This window comes from Sinohyriopsis cumingii, chromosome 10 (assembly GCF_028554795.1).
Source record: "Sinohyriopsis cumingii isolate HCF-2022 chromosome 10, ASM2855479v2, whole genome shotgun sequence".
Lineage (NCBI taxonomy): Eukaryota > Metazoa > Mollusca > Bivalvia > Unionida > Unionidae > Sinohyriopsis > Sinohyriopsis cumingii.
In genome coordinates, this window is record NC_142970.1 from 2,347,443 (window position 1) to 2,365,613 (window position 18,171).

The 18,171-nt window shown below is 33.7% G+C and overlaps 1 protein-coding gene across 1 annotated transcript in view; it reads left to right on the forward strand.

Annotated features, from left to right (window-relative positions):
- LOC149789493 (uncharacterized) overlaps positions 1 to 18,171 on the forward strand; it is a 328,072-nt gene that overhangs the window by 67,492 nt on the left and 242,409 nt on the right. The window lies entirely within an intron of this gene.

The following is an 18,171-nucleotide window of genomic DNA, read 5'->3' on the forward strand; positions in this document are numbered from 1 at the left end:
AAATAAAGGTGAAATTTTTTCTTTTTTAAATGATATGATACTGTATAAATGTTCATAGAGATCTTTTATTCAATACTTGTGTACTTAACCTGAGTAGTTCTGGATTAATATGGGAAAATAATTTCTGGCCAGCATGAACAAAATTATTTGCTATAAAGCTTTCAGTGACTTTGTTCTAATGCTTTTGTCCATTACTGTCATAAACTGCCTATTCTATTGACTGGTCACTGGTTGCCAATTTGCCATAAAGACCAAAATATGTAAACAACGATTATCCTGATTGGATGATTGTGAAAGAAGATGTGATATAACTGGTTAATATATATGCGTGAGATTTCAGCAGCTAAGCCTCCTTTTCTCCACAAATGAAAGAGCACGCAAATGGTTCTGCAACAAGTAAAAACCTTGAATAAAAACTGTGGACTCCTGTGGAATGGGAAGATGAGAATATTTTCGATATCATTTCTTTTATGTAAGTAGAAGTGCAGAGAAGTGATTATGAAGAATATGAAGGAAATGATTTGGTGAGAGCAAAATTAGGCAGAAAAGCATACCCAGTCAGGATCATCCAAATTACGGTGAGTGTCTTTTTCTTGGTCATTCATGATTATTTCAGTGGAAGTTATATGGATATTTTATTGGATTTTATGTGTCATTATATTAGTTTTAACCAAACTAAGCATACGTGATTTTGTTCAGACCTAATTTAAACTTGCTCTTTGAATTTTTGAAAATCACTAAACATCGAGATGTTTGATATCATTTTCTTTTACATGATATCACTATTTCTGTGATATGATAATATGGTAATTTAAAACACACAAAAACTAAAATAGTTAATGTGTCAAATTATACACAATACAGGTGCAAATAACAACGTGATGACACTGAAGCAGCTATACGCAACATGCGTAGTCATAGTGGATGCATTGTATATATTTACATACAGATAAGGTTATTTAGTGTAACGATGTTGTCAAATAAATTTGTCATCATATTTTATTTATTAAAACATCCAACTTCTGTGACTATACCTATGGCTAGTCAGCTTCAGTTCAAATATAAAAATACAAGTAGTGACAAAATTCTCCAATAATATAAATGCTCAGTAAGTTGTGTATTAAGTGTAAGCATTCAATAATTTTGAGTTTGTTCATATTGTTCCAGTAAATAAAGTGGGTTACAAAAATAATGTGCTAAAAGCTAAAGACAATGTTGATTCGAGGGTATCTGTAATTAACTAACTTTACCTTTTTTTTCTAGACCAGACAGCAGAAAAGTAAAATTATTAGAGGATGAAGTTTATAGTTTAAGGAGGAAAATTTGAAAACTGGAGGATCCTATGGCCAAGATGGAAGAGACATTAAATTGTGACTGCTGCAGCAATGTTAAAGATCCAAACAGTAATCGGATGGAACAGCTTAAGTTACAGATGGAGACATTCAGTAGTGACAATGGGCGGGATTCGATTAAATTATAGGCCATGAACATCTTCACATGAGAGGAATCTGACAGGTCAGTCTCTGTGAAAAAGATTGGTCAAGTCAGGAGAAACCCCAGTGGAAAGACAACCCCATTGACGATGAAATATTCTTCAACAGTTAATTGAACACAACTGCCCCAATATCTCTTGAAACATTTTGAAGGAAAAATTACAAAACGTATAAAAAGTGTTGCTAAGAGTAATAACAAAGAATATCACTTGTCAGTTTGCATGTTCTATGTTGCATATTAAAAATTTATATGAAATTAAATACTGTTTTTATGTTGCATTTCATATTATTTTAAAAATCCCACATCTAAGGTAATTTTATGATTCAGGATGAGTTTGTGAGTTTGTCAGATAATCATTTTCTTTTATAGGAACTGTTCATGTATTATTCATGAGAAACTTTGTTCATCATAGTTCATGAATAAGTTCATACACTTGTTCATAAATGATGATGACCCAATTTGTGAACTTTTATGAACTGTTCACGAGTTCAGTTCATGAATATTTCATGAACTGTTCAAGGACAGTTGTGAAGTGTTGGTTCATGAACAGTTCATGAATTCATAATTTCATGAACTGACCATTTTCAGTTAATTCACATTCATGAATAGTTCATGAACCTTTTGATGAATTTTCATGAGTGGCACATGAATCAGGTTCATAAACCATTAAATAATTATTCATGATCATTTCATAGTGGCACAGTGATTCCAGAATGTTTTTGTTTTATGCACATTATTTAGATTTAAAGCCAAATATGGCTGCCATTACTACAAATAGGAGAACCATTAATCAGCTTTATTTGGAAAACCATTAAACAGAATTTTAACAAATTTCAAAGGAAGCATGCTGATATCAAGGTGTTGTAGATAATGCCAAGTACTCATTAAGATTGGGTGCCTTTTTGTACAAATAGGAAGAAAAAAACATTAAAGGGACTTCATAGCAAAATCTGTTCTACAAAATGAAATGTGAACCCTCAGTTTCAGATGTGAAACAAACAGGCATAGGTAACATGACAGTCAACTTGCTGACTATATGAACAGTAGTTTTGCTATGGGGTGGGTGGGGGTAGCTTATTTGGAATATATTATTTAGAATATAGGGGTCAGTAGGCTTATAATCAGATGAAGATATCTTTAGTAACTATTTGCCTTTATTTGCCAATTAAGACAGAAAACATCCAGATGACCTTGATTACCTGTCCAGATGACCTTGATTACCTGTCCAATATCTTCTCTTGCATGTGTCTGTTACATTATCAGCAGCTGAGTGCTCTCTGCTTGGGCCTCTTGTTCTGTAGTACACCAAGCTTACAGTCTTACATATGAAATGCTAGAATTGTGGTCTTTTATATTTATCTTGGACTGAGAAAAGATCTGTATTTTGTGTTAACACATTAACCCCTAGCGACGACTTTACCGGGTAGGAGGTAGTAGCCTACTGCCGAGCTCTGTATTGTCATGGTCATGCATGATACACTAAAGTGGGTGGTATTATAGAAAGATAGACAGATGTAGCTCTACAATGATATCAAATAATCTGGAATATCTAGTTGCACTACAAAATACAGATAGAAAAACCTCATTTTTTGGACCCGACTTTTTTCCCCCCAAATTCGCCCATGGTCGGAATCCGATTTTGTGACCGGATTTTAGACTTTTTGGTCTCAGATCTAAGGCAAACTGGTATGAACTGCAAACAGACAGATGAGCCTTTGCAAAAAGTAGGATAAGATGGGCATTTGGAATAAAGAGTGGTCTCCATACAAAAATAATGGCTTCGTTTAGCAAAAAAAAAGAAAAAAAAAAAGAACTCCAACTTTTATCCTTCTGCTCATGCGCAAGTCAAATAGCCAATGAAAAATGATGTTTCTAACACAACTAGGCAGTATGTTATTGAAAGATGACCAGGGATTTGGGATTTTCCAGTCTATTCAGAAATAGCTTTCAAAATGTGTTTCCTACTTGATTTTCAGGCAAAAATGACAAAAAGCTCCAGGGGTTAATGTGTTTAAATGTATCTCACAGTTAGCAATCATGAATTTATCAGTTATTGCATGATTTCATTTTCAGCAAGGCATGAACATCATTTTATCCTGTAACCTGTGCGTCAGACATGTAACTTTTGCCCCTCAGTGTATGTAGGACAGTTTATGTTACCACAGTTGTATAGTATGGTAATATGGTATCAGACACAGTGTTTAAATGTATCTCACAGTTGTATAGTATGGTAATATGGTATTAGTGTTTAAATATATCTCACAGTTAAGTATGGTAATATGGTATCAGAAAGTGTTTAAATGTATTTCACAGTTGTATAGTATGGTAATACAGTATCAGACAGTGTTTAAATGTATCTTACAGTTATACAGTAATGTAATACACTATCAGACAGTGTTTAACCCTTTACCTCATGCAAGCGTCTTTGGACACCTCTACTCCATTCGCATGGAAGCGCCTTTTGACACCTGTACTCCATTCGCATGGAAGCGCCTTTTGACGTCTGCTGTAAACATTGGCCATTTTAACTGGTTTTCATAGCGCCACCTTTGGGGAAAACCCCCATTAGATACTACATTCATTTCTGCGAATGACAATTATGTCAGATCACGTGGTCACTGTTTATGCTCTGGTCGATATCTGCTATTTAGAGTAACTGGGTTGTAATTTCCACTCTCCAAAATGGCAGTCGCGGATTTCATTCAGTACTTACGAAGTTTTCACGACAGTGAAAGATTCAATAACTTAAGTAAAGGCTCTGATATTGATGTAGGCAGCAATTAGTTTTTATAAATTATCAAATTCAGATGACTTAGTAATGTAGACACAGATGAAAAACTTGTAAATTTTGAGTATGAGAAATGGCAGCTACAGTTGGTCATGTGGCCTCACTGACATGATGGGGAACAAGTTCTCTCAAGATTTTAAAGCACATAAAAATTCTTCTGTGAAAAATAATTACACAGCTATAACAATCGGACTTTACTCTTAAATATTTCCACACATAATAGATGTGTACCAAAAATGTAAAATGGTTAAAATTGCTGTTAAACGTAACATACACTACATTGCTTAACAGTTAACAGGCAGGCCTATGTGTATGGAGTTGAACAGGTAACAGGTGTTCTATTTATAGTGCGCTGCACTTTGTACATATGCTCTATGAGGTAAAGGGTTAAATGTAGCTCATAGTTGTATAGTATGGTAATACAGTATCAGACACAGTGTTTAAATGTATCTCACAGTTGTATAGTATGGTAATATAGTATCAGTGTTTAAATGTATCTCAAAGTTGTATAGTATGGTAATACAGTATCAGACACAGTGTTTAAATGTATCTCACAGTTGTATAGTATGGTAATACAGTATCAGATAGTGTTAAATGTTATCTCACAGTTGTATAGTATGGTAATACAGTATCAGACAGTGTTTAAATGTATCTCACAGTTGTATAGTATGGTAATATGCTATCAGACAGTGTTTAAATGTAGCTCACAGTTGTATAGTATGGTAATAAAGTATCAGAGACAGTGTTTAAATGTAGCTCACATTTGTATAGTATGGTAATATAGAATCAGACACTGTTTAAATGTAGCTCATAGTTGTATATTGTAGTAATACAATATCAAACAGTGTTTAAATGTATCTCACAGTTGTATAGTATGGTAATACAGTATCAGACAGTGTTTAAATGTAGTTCACAGTTGTATAGTATGGTAATACGCTATCAGACAGTGTTTAAATGTAGCTCACAGTTGTATAGTATGGTAATAAAGTATCAGACACAGTGTTTAAATGTATCTCACAGTTGTATAGTATGATAATATAGTATGGTAATAAAGTATCAGACACAGTGTTTAAATGTATCTCACAGTTGTATAGTATGATAATATAGTATCAATGTTTAAATGTATCTCACAGTTGTATAGTATGGTAATAAAGTATCAGATACAGTGTTTAAATGTAGCTCACATTTGTATAGTATGGTAATATGGTATCAGACAGTGTCTAAATGTAGCTCATAGTTGTATATTATAGTAATACAGTATCAGACAGTGTTTAAATGTAGCTCACAGTTGTGTAGTATGATAATATAGTATCAGACACAATGTTTAAATGTATCTCACACTTGTATAGTATGGTAATATAGTATCAGTGTTTAAATGTATCTCACACTTGTATAGTATGGTAATACAGTATCAGACACAGTGTTTAAATGTAGCTCACATTTGTATAGTATGGTAATATAGTATCAGACACAGTGTTTAAAGGTATCTCACAGTTGTATAGTATGGTAATATAGTATCAGTGTTTTAATGTATCTCACAGTTGTATAGTATGGTAATACAGTATCAGACACAGTGTTTAAATGTAGCTCACATTTGTATAGTATGGTAATATGGTATCAGACAGTGTCTAAATGTAGCTCATAGTTGTATATTATGGTAATACAATATCAGACAGTGTTTAAATGTAGCTCACAGTTGTATAGTATGGTAATATAGTATCAGACACAGTGTTTAAATGTATCTCACTGTTGTATAGTATGGTAATACAGTATCAGACAGTGTTTAAATGTAGCTCACAGTTGTATAGTATGGTAATACAGTATCAGACAGTGTCTAAATGTAGCTCACAGTTGTATAGTATGGTAATACTGTACCAGACACAGTGTTTAAATGTAGCTCACAGTTGTATAGTATGGTAATACACTATCAGACAGTGTTTAAATGTAGCTCACAGTTGTATAGTATGGTAATATAGTATCAGACACAGTGTTTAAATGTATCTCACAGTTGTATAGTATGGTAATATAGTATCAGTGTTTAAATGTATCTCACAGTTGTATAGTATGGTAATACAGTATCAGACAGTGTTTAAATGTAGCTCACATTTGTATAGTATGGTAATATGGTATCAGACAGTGTCTAAATGTAGCTCATAGTTGTATATTATAGTAATACAATATCAGGCAGTGTTTAAATGTAGCTCACAGTTGTATAGTATGGTAATATAGTATCAGACACTGTGTTTAAATGTATCTCACAGTTGTATAGTATGGTAATACAGTATCAGACACAGTGTTTAAATGTAGCTCACAGTTGTATAGTACGGTAATACAGTATCAGACAGTGTTTAAATGTAGCTCACAGTTGTATAGTATGGTAATATAGTATCAGTGTTTAAATGTAGCTCACAGTTGTATAGTATGGTAATACAGTATCAGACACAGTGTTTAAATGTAGCTCATAGTTGTATATTATGGTAATACAATATCAGACAGTGTTTAAATGTATCTCACAGTTGTATAGTATGGTAATATAGTATCAGACACAGTGTTTAAATGTATCTCACAGTTGTATAGTATGGTAATACAGTATCAGACACAGTGTTTAAATGTAGCTCACAGTTGTATAGTACGGTAATACAGTATCAGACAGTGTTTAAATGTAGCTCACATTTGTATAGTATGGTAATACAGTATCACACACAGTGTTTAAATGTAGCTCACATTTGTATAGTATGGTAATATAGTATCAGACACAGTGTTTAAATGTATCTCACAGTTGTATAGTATGGTAATATAGTATCAGTGTTTAAATGTATCTCACAGTTGTATAGTATGGTAATATAGTATCAGACACAGTGTTTAAATGTAGCTCACATTTGTATAGTATAGTAATATGGTATCAGACAGTGTCTAAGTCTAGCTCATAGTTGTGTATTATGGTAATACAATATCAGACAGTGTTTAAATGTAGCTCACAGTTGTATAGTATGGTAATACAATATCAGACAGTGTTTAAATATAGCTCACAGTTGTATAGTATGGTAATATAGTATCAGACACAGTGTTTAAATGTAGCTCACATTTGTATATTATGGTAATAGGGTATCAGACAGTTTCTAAATGTAGCTCATAGTTGTATATTATGGTAATACAATATCAGACAGTGTTTAGATGTAGCTCATAGTTGTATAGTATGGTATTATAGTATCAGACACAGTGTTTAAATGTATCTCACATTTGTATAGTATGGTAATATGGTATCAGACAGTGTCTAAATGTAGCTCATAGTTGTATATTATGGTAATACAATATCGGACAGTGTTTAAATGTAGCTCACATTTGTATAGTATGGTAATATATTATCAGACACAGTGTTTAAATGTATCTCACAGTTGTATAGTATGGTAATACAGTATCAGACAGTGTTTAAATGTATCTCACATTTGTATAGTATGGTAATATGGTATCAGACAGTGTCTAAATGTAGCTCATAGTTGTATATTATGGTAATACAGTATCAGACACAGTGTTTAAATGTATCTCACAGTTGTATAGTATGGTAATACAGTATCAGACAGTGTTTAAATGTAGCTCACAGTTGTATAGTATGGTAATACAGTATCAGACAGTGTTTAAATGTAGCTCACAGTTGTATAGTATGGTATTATAGTATCAGACACTGTTTAAATGTATCTCACAGTTGTATAATATGGTAATACAGTATCAGACAGTCTAAATGTAGCTCACAGTTGTATAGTATGGTAATACAGTATCAGACACAGTGTTTAAATGTATCTCACAGTTGTATAGTATGGTAATACAGTATCAGACAGTGTCTAAATGTATCTCACAGTTGTATAGTATGGTAATACAGTATCAGACAGTGTCTAAATGTATCTCACAGTTGTATAGTATGGTAATATAGTATCAGACACAGTGTTTAAGTGTAGCTCACATTTGTATATTATGGTAATACAATATCAGACTGTTTGAATATAGCTCACAGTTGTATAGTATGGTAATATAGTATCAGACACAGTGTTTAAATGTAGCTCCCAGTTGTATAGTATGGTAATATAGTATCAGTGTTTAAATGTATCTCACAGTTGTATAGTATGGTAATATGGTATCAGACAGTGTCTAAATGTATCTCACAGTTGTATAGTATGGTAATACAGTATCAGACAGTGTCTAAATGTATCTCACAGTTGTATAGTATGGTAATATAGTATCAGACACAGTGTTTGAATGTAGCTCACATTTGTATAGTATGGTAATATGGTATCAGACAGTGTCTAAATGTAGCTCATAGTTGTATATTATGGTAATACAATATCGGACAGTGTTTAAATGTAGCTCACATTTGTATAGTATGGTAATATATTATCAGACACAGTGTTTAAATGTATCTCACAGTTGTATAGTATGGTAATACAGTATCAGACAGTGTTTAAATGTATCTCACATTTGTATAGTATGGTAATATGGTATCAGACAGTGTCTAAATGTAGCTCATAGTTGTATATTATGGTAATACAGTATCAGACACAGTGTTTAAATGTATCTCACAGTTGTATAGTATGGTAATACAGTATCAGACAGTGTTTAAATGTAGCTCACAGTTGTATAGTATGGTAATACAGTATCAGACAGTGTTTAAATGTAGCTCACAGTTGTATAGTATGGTATTATAGTATCAGACACTGTTTAAATGTATCTCACAGTTGTATAATATGGTAATACAGTATCAGACAGTCTAAATGTAGCTCACAGTTGTATAGTATGGTAATACAGTATCAGACACAGTGTTTAAATGTATCTCACAGTTGTATAGTATGGTAATACAGTATCAGACAGTGTCTAAATGTATCTCACAGTTGTATAGTATGGTAATACAGTATCAGACAGTGTCTAAATGTATCTCACAGTTGTATAGTATGGTAATATAGTATCAGACACAGTGTTTAAGTGTAGCTCACATTTGTATATTATGGTAATACAATATCAGACTGTTTGAATATAGCTCACAGTTGTATAGTATGGTAATATAGTATCAGACACAGTGTTTAAATGTAGCTCCCAGTTGTATAGTATGGTAATATAGTATCAGTGTTTAAATGTATCTCACAGTTGTATAGTATGGTAATATGGTATCAGACAGTGTCTAAATGTATCTCACAGTTGTATAGTATGGTAATACAGTATCAGACAGTGTCTAAATGTATCTCACAGTTGTATAGTATGGTAATATAGTATCAGACACAGTGTTTGAATGTAGCTCACATTTGTATAGTATGGTAATATGGTATCAGATAGTGTCTAAATGTAGCTCATAGTTGAATATTATGGTAATACAATATCAGACAGTGTTTAAATATATCTCACAGTTGTATAGTATGGTAATACTGCATCAGACACAGTGTTTAAGTGTATCTCACAGTTGTATAGTATAGTAATACGGTATTAGACAGTGTTTAAATGTATCTCACAGTTGTATAGTATGGTAATAAAGTATCAGACAGTGTTTAAATGTATCTTACAGTTGTATAGTATGGTAATATGGTATCAAACAGTGTTTAAATGTGGCTCACATTTGTATAGTATGGTAATACATCATCAAACAGTGTTTAGATGTATCTCACAGTTGTATAGTATGGTAATACGGTATGAGTGTTTAAATGTATCTCACAGTTGTATAGTATGGTAATACGGTATCAGACAGTGTTTAAATGTAGCTCACAGTAGTAGAGTATGGTAATACAGTAACAGAAAGTGTTTAAATGTTTCTCACAGTTGTATACTGTGGTAATATGGTATCAGACACAGTGTTTAAATGGAGCTCACAGTTGTACAGTATGGTAATACTGTATTAGACAGTGTTTAAATATATCTCACAGTTGTATAGTATGGTAATACAGTATCAGACAGTGTTTAAATGTATCTTACAGTTGTATAGTATGGTAATATGGTATCAGACAGTGTTTAAATGTATCTCACAGTTGCATAGTATGGTAATACAGTATCAGTGTTTAGATGTATCTCATAGTTGTATAGTAAAGTAATACGGTATCAGACATAGTGTTTCTATGTATCTCACAGTTGTATAGTATCGTAGACAGTATGAGACAGTGTTTAAATGGAGCTCACAGTTGTATAGTATGGTAATACGGTATCAGACACAGTGTTTCTATGTATCTCACCGTTGTATAGTATGGTAATACAGTATGAGACACAATGTTTAAATGTATCTCACAGTTGTATAGTATGGTAATACTGTATCAGGCAGTTTAAATGTATCTCACAGTTGTATAGTATGGTAATACGGTATCAGACAGTGTTTGAATGTAACAGTTGTATAGTAGGGTAATACAGTATGAGACGGTATTTAAATATAGCTCACAATTGTATGGTATGGTAATGCGGTATCAGACAGTGTTTAAATGTATCTCACAGTTGTATAGTATGGTAATACAATATTAGACAGTGTTTGAATGTATCTCACAGTTGTATAGTATGGTAATATGGTATCAGACACAGTGTTTAAATGTAGCTCACAGTTGTATATTATGGTAATACAATATCAGGCAGTGTTTAAATGTGGCTCACAGTTATATAGTATGGTAATACGATATCAGACAGTGTTTAAATGTGGCTCTCAGTTTTATAGTATCAGATGGTATTTAAATATAGCTCACAATTGTATGGAATGGTAATGCAGTATCAGATGCATTGTTTAAATGTATCTCACAGTTGTATAGTATGGTAATATGGTATCAGACAGTGTTTAAATGTATCTCCCAGTTGTATATTATGGTAATACAGTATCAGACAGTGTTTATATGTATCTTACAGTTGTATAGTATGGTAATATGATATTAGACAGTGTCTAAATGTATCTCACACTTGCATAGTATGGTAATACAGTATCAGACAGTGTTTAGATGTAGCTCACAGTTGTATAGTATGGTAATAAATTATCAGACACAATGTATAGTATGGTAATATAGTATCAGACAGTGTCTAAATGTATCTCACAGTTGTATAGTATGGTAATATAGTATCAGACAGTGTCTAAATGTAGCTCATAGTTGTATAGTATGGTAATACGATATCAGACAGTGTCTAAATGTGGCTCATAGTTGTATAGTATGGTAATACGATATCAGACAGTGTTTAAATGTAGCTCACAGTTGTATAGTATGGTAATACTGTATAAGACACTGTTTAAATGTATCTCACATTTGTATAGGATCGTAATATGGTATCAGACAGTGTCTAAATGTAGCTCATAGTTGTATATTATGGCAATACAATATCAGACAGTGTTTAAATGTAGCTCACAGTTGTATAGTGTGGTAATACGATATCAGACATAATATTTTAATGTATTTCACAGTTGTATAGTGTGGTAATACGGTATCAGACACAATATTTAAATGTATCTCACAGTTGTATAGTATGGTAATACAATATCAGTGTTTAAATGTAGCTCACAGTTGTATAGTATGGTAATATGGTATCAGACACAGTGTTTAAATGTGGCTCACAGTTGTATAGTATGGTAATATAGTATTAGACACAGTGTTTAAATGGATCTCACATTTGGATAGTGTGGTAACACAGTATCAGACAGTGTTTAAATGTAGCTCACAGTTGTATAGTATGGTAATACGGTATCAGACACAGTGTTTAAATGTAGCGCGCTTGCTGCCTTCCTTTCAATTGCCTGATTCAAATTGATGAGAGATAAATGGGTTGAATTGAAAATTGGCTATTGGTCAAAATTGTGGTAGATAACCATTCATATAGTATTATATCTTTGTTACACCTGGCTCACTGCTAATCCATCATGTATCTTATTGAACCATATGTAAATGTGACTAGGGGTGTAAGCTAAATAAACTTGTAATATTGTATCAGGTGGTGACAGTTGGGTAAAAAGTTTGTAATATTTTAGCCAATCATGCCACTTTTAGTCTTGTGTACTTTATAAAGTATAGTGTGTGTAGCATTTGGAATATATATTCATGTTGAATTCAGTGACACATTTCAGAGGAATTGGAAGAAAAACTCATAGAAGCAAGATTGATCTGTTGATGTGCAAATTTATTTTTGTTTAATTCAGAATGTCATATTGATGATGTTGAAAAGCCGATTTGGAAATACTTGTGATAACGGAACTGATTCATTGAGTTGCAGCTGTTTTATGCACGGAAAATTAATAATTGGTTGAAAGATAATTTCAGGAAACATCACACATACCTCTGTAGCAGATGGAACCTAAGTACAACAAATTTTATATATTTACTTTTCACAATTAGTTGAGTAAATTTAGTTCTGTATAAAGTTTAGGGAAAATACCTCAATTAGCTTAGAAAAGGCCTTTTTTGAAAATTAAACATAAATGCTGAAAAATTTACTTACGTAAGTAGGCAGCATTTTTTATTAACATAAGTAGTTCATGCTGAATTTTAAACATTTCTTAAAAATCTCAAACATTGATTGGTGACTTTTTTCCAGTGTATTAAATGCTGGCCAAATATGCTAAGAAATCATGAAATAATACCTTTCAGTCGCTTGCTTTACAATGTGTAGTAAATTGCAAATAGTTTTGTTATTTCTGTTTAAATATGAAAAAGATTATCAAGGTTTTATTAATTTAGCAATCTTAATCGCATACGTGGAATTTAAGATCTCATATTTGAGTCATGATTGCTATGTTTTTAATCAGTGTTAACTGAAGGTAATTACATGTAATCAGATTATTGGTATGTCAGCTCATTTGTTATATTTACCAAGTAATTTGTCATGAGTGGACAAGTTTATGTTCAGCAATTATCATTGATCAAGGCTAGTCATGGATATATTGTCTTAGATACACCAGTAACTTGGATTGTGTATTAGTACCTAGTGTGTTGGATTGTGTACTGGTACCAGTATGTTCGATTGTGTATTGGTACCAGTATGATGGAATTTGTATTGGTATACCAAATATGGGTATTTGAGAAAGCTTGCCAGTAGCATCTCGTGGATCAGTGGTTCTTTCCGGGGTTTTGGTGTGTTGGATTCTGTATTGGTATCAGTATGTTGGATTGTGTATTGGTATCAGTATTTTGGATTTATAATGGTACCTAGTGTGTTGGATTGTGTATTGGTACCAGTATTTTGGATTGTGTATTGGTACCAGTATGTTGGATTGTGTTTTGGTACCTAGTGTGTTTGATTGTGTATTGGTACCTAGTGTGTAGGATTGTGTATTGGTACCAGTATTTTGGATTTGTAATGGTACCTAGTGTGTTGGATTGTGTATTGGTACCATTATTTTGGATTTGTAATGGTACCTAGTGTGTTGAATTGTGTATTGGTCCCAGTATTTTGGACTGTGTATTGGTACCAGTATGTTGGAATTTGTATTGGTACATAGTGTGTTGGATTGTGTATTGGTACCAGAATTTTGGATTGTGTATTGGTACCAGTATGTTGGATTGTGTATTGGTACCTAGTGTGTTGGATTGTGTATTGGTACCAGTATGATGGAATTTGTATTGGTTCAACATTTCATGGGGCCCTGAGTGGCCGAGTGGTCTAAAGCACTGTCCATTATGGATCACTGCCATCTCACCTCTGTCTGCATGGGTTCGAGTCTCGAATTCAGCCACTGTGGGTATTTGAGAAAGCTTGTCAGTAGCTTCTTGTGGGTCGGTGGTTCTTTCCGGGGTTTTCCTGTGTTATACCTTCACCATTAATACTGGCCACCATGTATAGCCTATTGTGTGCTGAAAAATGGCGTTAAACCCTACAACAACAACATCAGCTTTTCACTGAGTATGGCCTTGAACAACATCAGCTTTTCACTGTGTATGGCCTTGTTTTATCCTGCTGATATGTTGTATGCCCTAATCAAGTTTTTCTTATTAAATTTGCACAAATTAGTTTGTAGGTTATTGTGTGATGTACCTTTGCAGAATGTTAGCCCATTGCTGTAGAGGTTAATTTATGATGTACCTTTGCAGAGTTTGGTGCCTGTTAGTATTGGGAATATTGTGTGCAAGGCAGTAGCCCATTAATATCAGGGGTATTTGTGCGAAATACTTATGCCAGGTAGAGGCCGATTAGTATAAGGGATATTGTGTGATATACCATTGCAAGGTTTGGTGCCCATTAGTATAAGGGATATTGTGTGATGTACCATTGCAAGGTTTGGTGCCCATTAGTATAAGGGATATTGTGTGATGTACCTTTGCAAGGTTTGGTGCCCATTAGTATATGGGATATTGTGTGATATACCATTGCAAGGTTTGGTGCCCATTAGTATAAGGGATATTGTGTGATATACCATTGCAAGGTTTGGTGCCCATTAGTATAAGGGATATTGTGTGATATACCATTGCAAGGTTTGGTGCCCATTAGTATAAGGGATATTGTGTGACATACCACTGCAAGGTTTGGTGCCCATTAGTATAAGGGATATTGTGTGATATACCATTGCAAGGTTTGGTGCCCATTCCTACAAGGGATACTGTATGATACACCTTTGCAGGGTTTGTAGCCCCTGAGAATGGATATTAGTATAATGAGTATTACACAGCTGTGGTGGCTAAGTTTTTGGCATGCTGGCTTTATAATTAATGTTTAGAATGCCAGCCTTACAATCATTGGTTATCATGTAGGCCTTACAACCAGTGGTTATCATGTAGGCCTTACAACCAGTGGTTAGTATGCCAGCTTAATACAAATGTTTAATATGCCAGCCTTGCAATCAGTGGTTATCATGTAGGCCTTACAACCAGTGGTTAGTATGCCAGCTTAATACAAATGTTTAATATGCCAGCTTTACCATCAGTGGTTAGCATTTAAGTCTTAGAATCAGTGTTTAGTATTTAACCTTACAATCAGTGGTTATCATGCAAGCCATACAGTCAGTGGTTTGCATACTAGCCTTACAATCAGTAGTTAGCATACAGGCCTTATAAGCAGTGGTTAGCATGCCAGCCTTGCAATCATTGGTTAGCAAGCCAGCCTTACAGTGTTTGGTATGTCAGCCTTACAAGCAGTGGTTAGCATGCAGGCCTTATAAGCAGTGAATTGTAGGCTTGAAATAATGCCCAGGCCAGCTGCTGTGGTGTGCCTCTTGGCAAGACTATTTACTCACATTGTCTGAGCACTAAATAGTCTATCAATGTGCTGATGTACTATTTAATTCCAATAAATCAGTCAGCAATCAGTGATGAATATGTTTATTTGTGTGGACACCTCCAGACCACTGACTATGAGAAAAGAGCAGGCCTATGGGGTGAAACCCTTTTTTCTTTTTTTGTTTGAAAGTTCAAAGGTTTTCATATTCCCCCCCCCCCAGGTATTTGACATTTTTTTAAAAGTTAAGTAGATTTCAGGTGAAGAATTAAAAAATTGTCTCAGCGCAAGTTTGTTAAGTAGATTTCAGGTGAAGAATTAAAAAATTGTCTCAGCGCAAGTTTGTTATCATTACTCATCTGAAACTACTTGGAGGATTTCTATGAGTCTTTATACACAAATTCATCCCACAGTCTTGCTGAAAATGGTGCTGCTTGGAATATAATATGGCTGCCACATTGGCTATAATGACAGTATAGTTATAACTACTACTACTGAATGGATGGTCATATAAAAATGTAGTTTTAACTTCTTATGATGTCTAGTTGGTCTTGAAATGAACACAGTGCCAATGTGATGTCCAATATGGCTACCATGGTAGCCATCTTGACAATCTTGTTATTGCTTATCCACCTACATAGATGTGCTGAGACAGGTAATGGACAAAAGACCATCCTTTAGCGTCTCCTCATATATGACCAGTAGAGCTCAAAGAATAAATAAAACTGTCTTACCCTGGCAAGACATAGATGGTCATATCAACATAGAATGTTCACTAAAGTGTATGTTGACATGCTCATGCAGGCACATTTATTCAATTTAGATTCAGTATTCCTTGCTGTTTAATACTAATCAAATTTAACATCCAATTTGGCCAACACATCTTGAAATTCTTATTATTGTTATCTCAACTCCTCCTGAATTTATGGTTGTATCAATATGTTTTCACGGAAACACTTCTTATGATGTCTAGTTGATCCTGAATAAAAATGGTGATGATATGACTTCCAGTATGGCCACCACAGCAGCCATCTTGAAAATCTTGTTATTGCAACTTCTGAATGGAAGTCATATTGATATGGAATTTTCACCAAAATATTCCTTATGCTGTCTTGTTGGTCCCTAAACAAAAATGGTGGTGATCTGCTATAGTGGCCATCTTGAAAATCTTGTCACTACTACTCCTGAATGGAAAGTCATATTGACATGGTGTTTTCACCAGAATACTTCTTATGATGTCTTAGTCATAAGTGAAAATGGTGCAGATTTGGTGTCTAATATGGTTGCCACAATGGCCAACTTGAAAATCTTTTTATTGTTATGTCTCCTGAATGAATGATGACCATTGGGGTTTTCACTAAACTACTTGTAATAATGTTTTATTGATCTTCAATTCAAATGGTGCTGATCTGATAACCAATATGTGGCCATCATGAAAATCATGGTTTTGCTGCTCCTCCTAAATGGAATGTCATTTTGACATTCTTTTGATAAGAATTCTTATAGTTTATAGTTGGTCCCAAATGAAAATGACTACCCCACAATATGGTCAACAAGGATACTCTCTTGAAATTATTGTAATCTCTGGATGGTATATCAACATGGTGTTTTCAGAAATAGAATCTTTATGATACATAGTTGGTCCTAAATGAAAATGGTGCCAGTCAAATTCTTGTCATCACTGAAGAATGTTGGAGATAGTTTCAACACTCAGCAGTTTAAAGGAAGAAATGATCTTATCTTGAATTCATAAAATATCATTTTGCCCAGAAGAGCATCAGTCTCTCATAGGGAGTCTTGTTTATAATGAGCACTGGTCAAGACAAAATACCCCAGCTGATCCTTGCAACGTACTTATTCTAAAACTTATGTACACATTGCATAGAAGGATTATCAGGGTTAATGTTTCTCTTAAACAGGAAAAAGTTTGTATGTTTATTTGTTTACTGCCATTTTCATGTAGATATACTGTTATGCCATTTTAATATGTAGGATATAACATGAGTGATCAGTTCATATGAAATTTAACAAACTAATTTATTAACTTCTCTATCTTTGGTTGTACTTGGTACATGTAAGCCTTGGTAAACCTTGGTAAATCTTTGCCAAGATCACTAAGTTTGCCAAGATCACTTGACAATCTTGGTAAACCTTATTAAACCTTAGTGATCTTGGCAAACTTATAAGCTTGACAGTCTTGGTAAACCTTATTAAACCTTAGTGATCTTGGCAAACTTTTGTAAGCTTGACAGTCTTGGTAAACCTTATTAAACCTTAGTGATATTGGCAAACTTTTGTAAGCTTGACAGTCTTGGTAAACCTTATTAAACCTTAGTGAGCTTGGCAAACTTTTGTAAGCTTGACAGTCTTGGTAAACCTTATTAAACCTTAGTGATATTGGCAAACTTTTGTAAGCTTGACAGTCTTGGTAAACCTTACTATACCTTAGCGATCTTGGCAAACTTTTGTAAGCTTGACAGTCTTGGTAAACCTTATTAAACCTTAGTGATATTGGCAAACTTTTGTAAGCTTGACAGTCTTGGTAAACCTTACTATACCTTAGTGATCTTGGCAAACTTTTGTAAGCTTGACAGTCTTGGTAAACCTTATTAAACCTTAGTGATCTTGGCAAACTTTTGTAAGCTTGACAGTCTTGGTAAACCTTACTATACCTTAGTGATCTTGGCAAACTTTTGTAAGCTTGACAAGTCTTGCAAAAGGTTTATGGGCTTGGCAATCTTTGGTGAGATTGG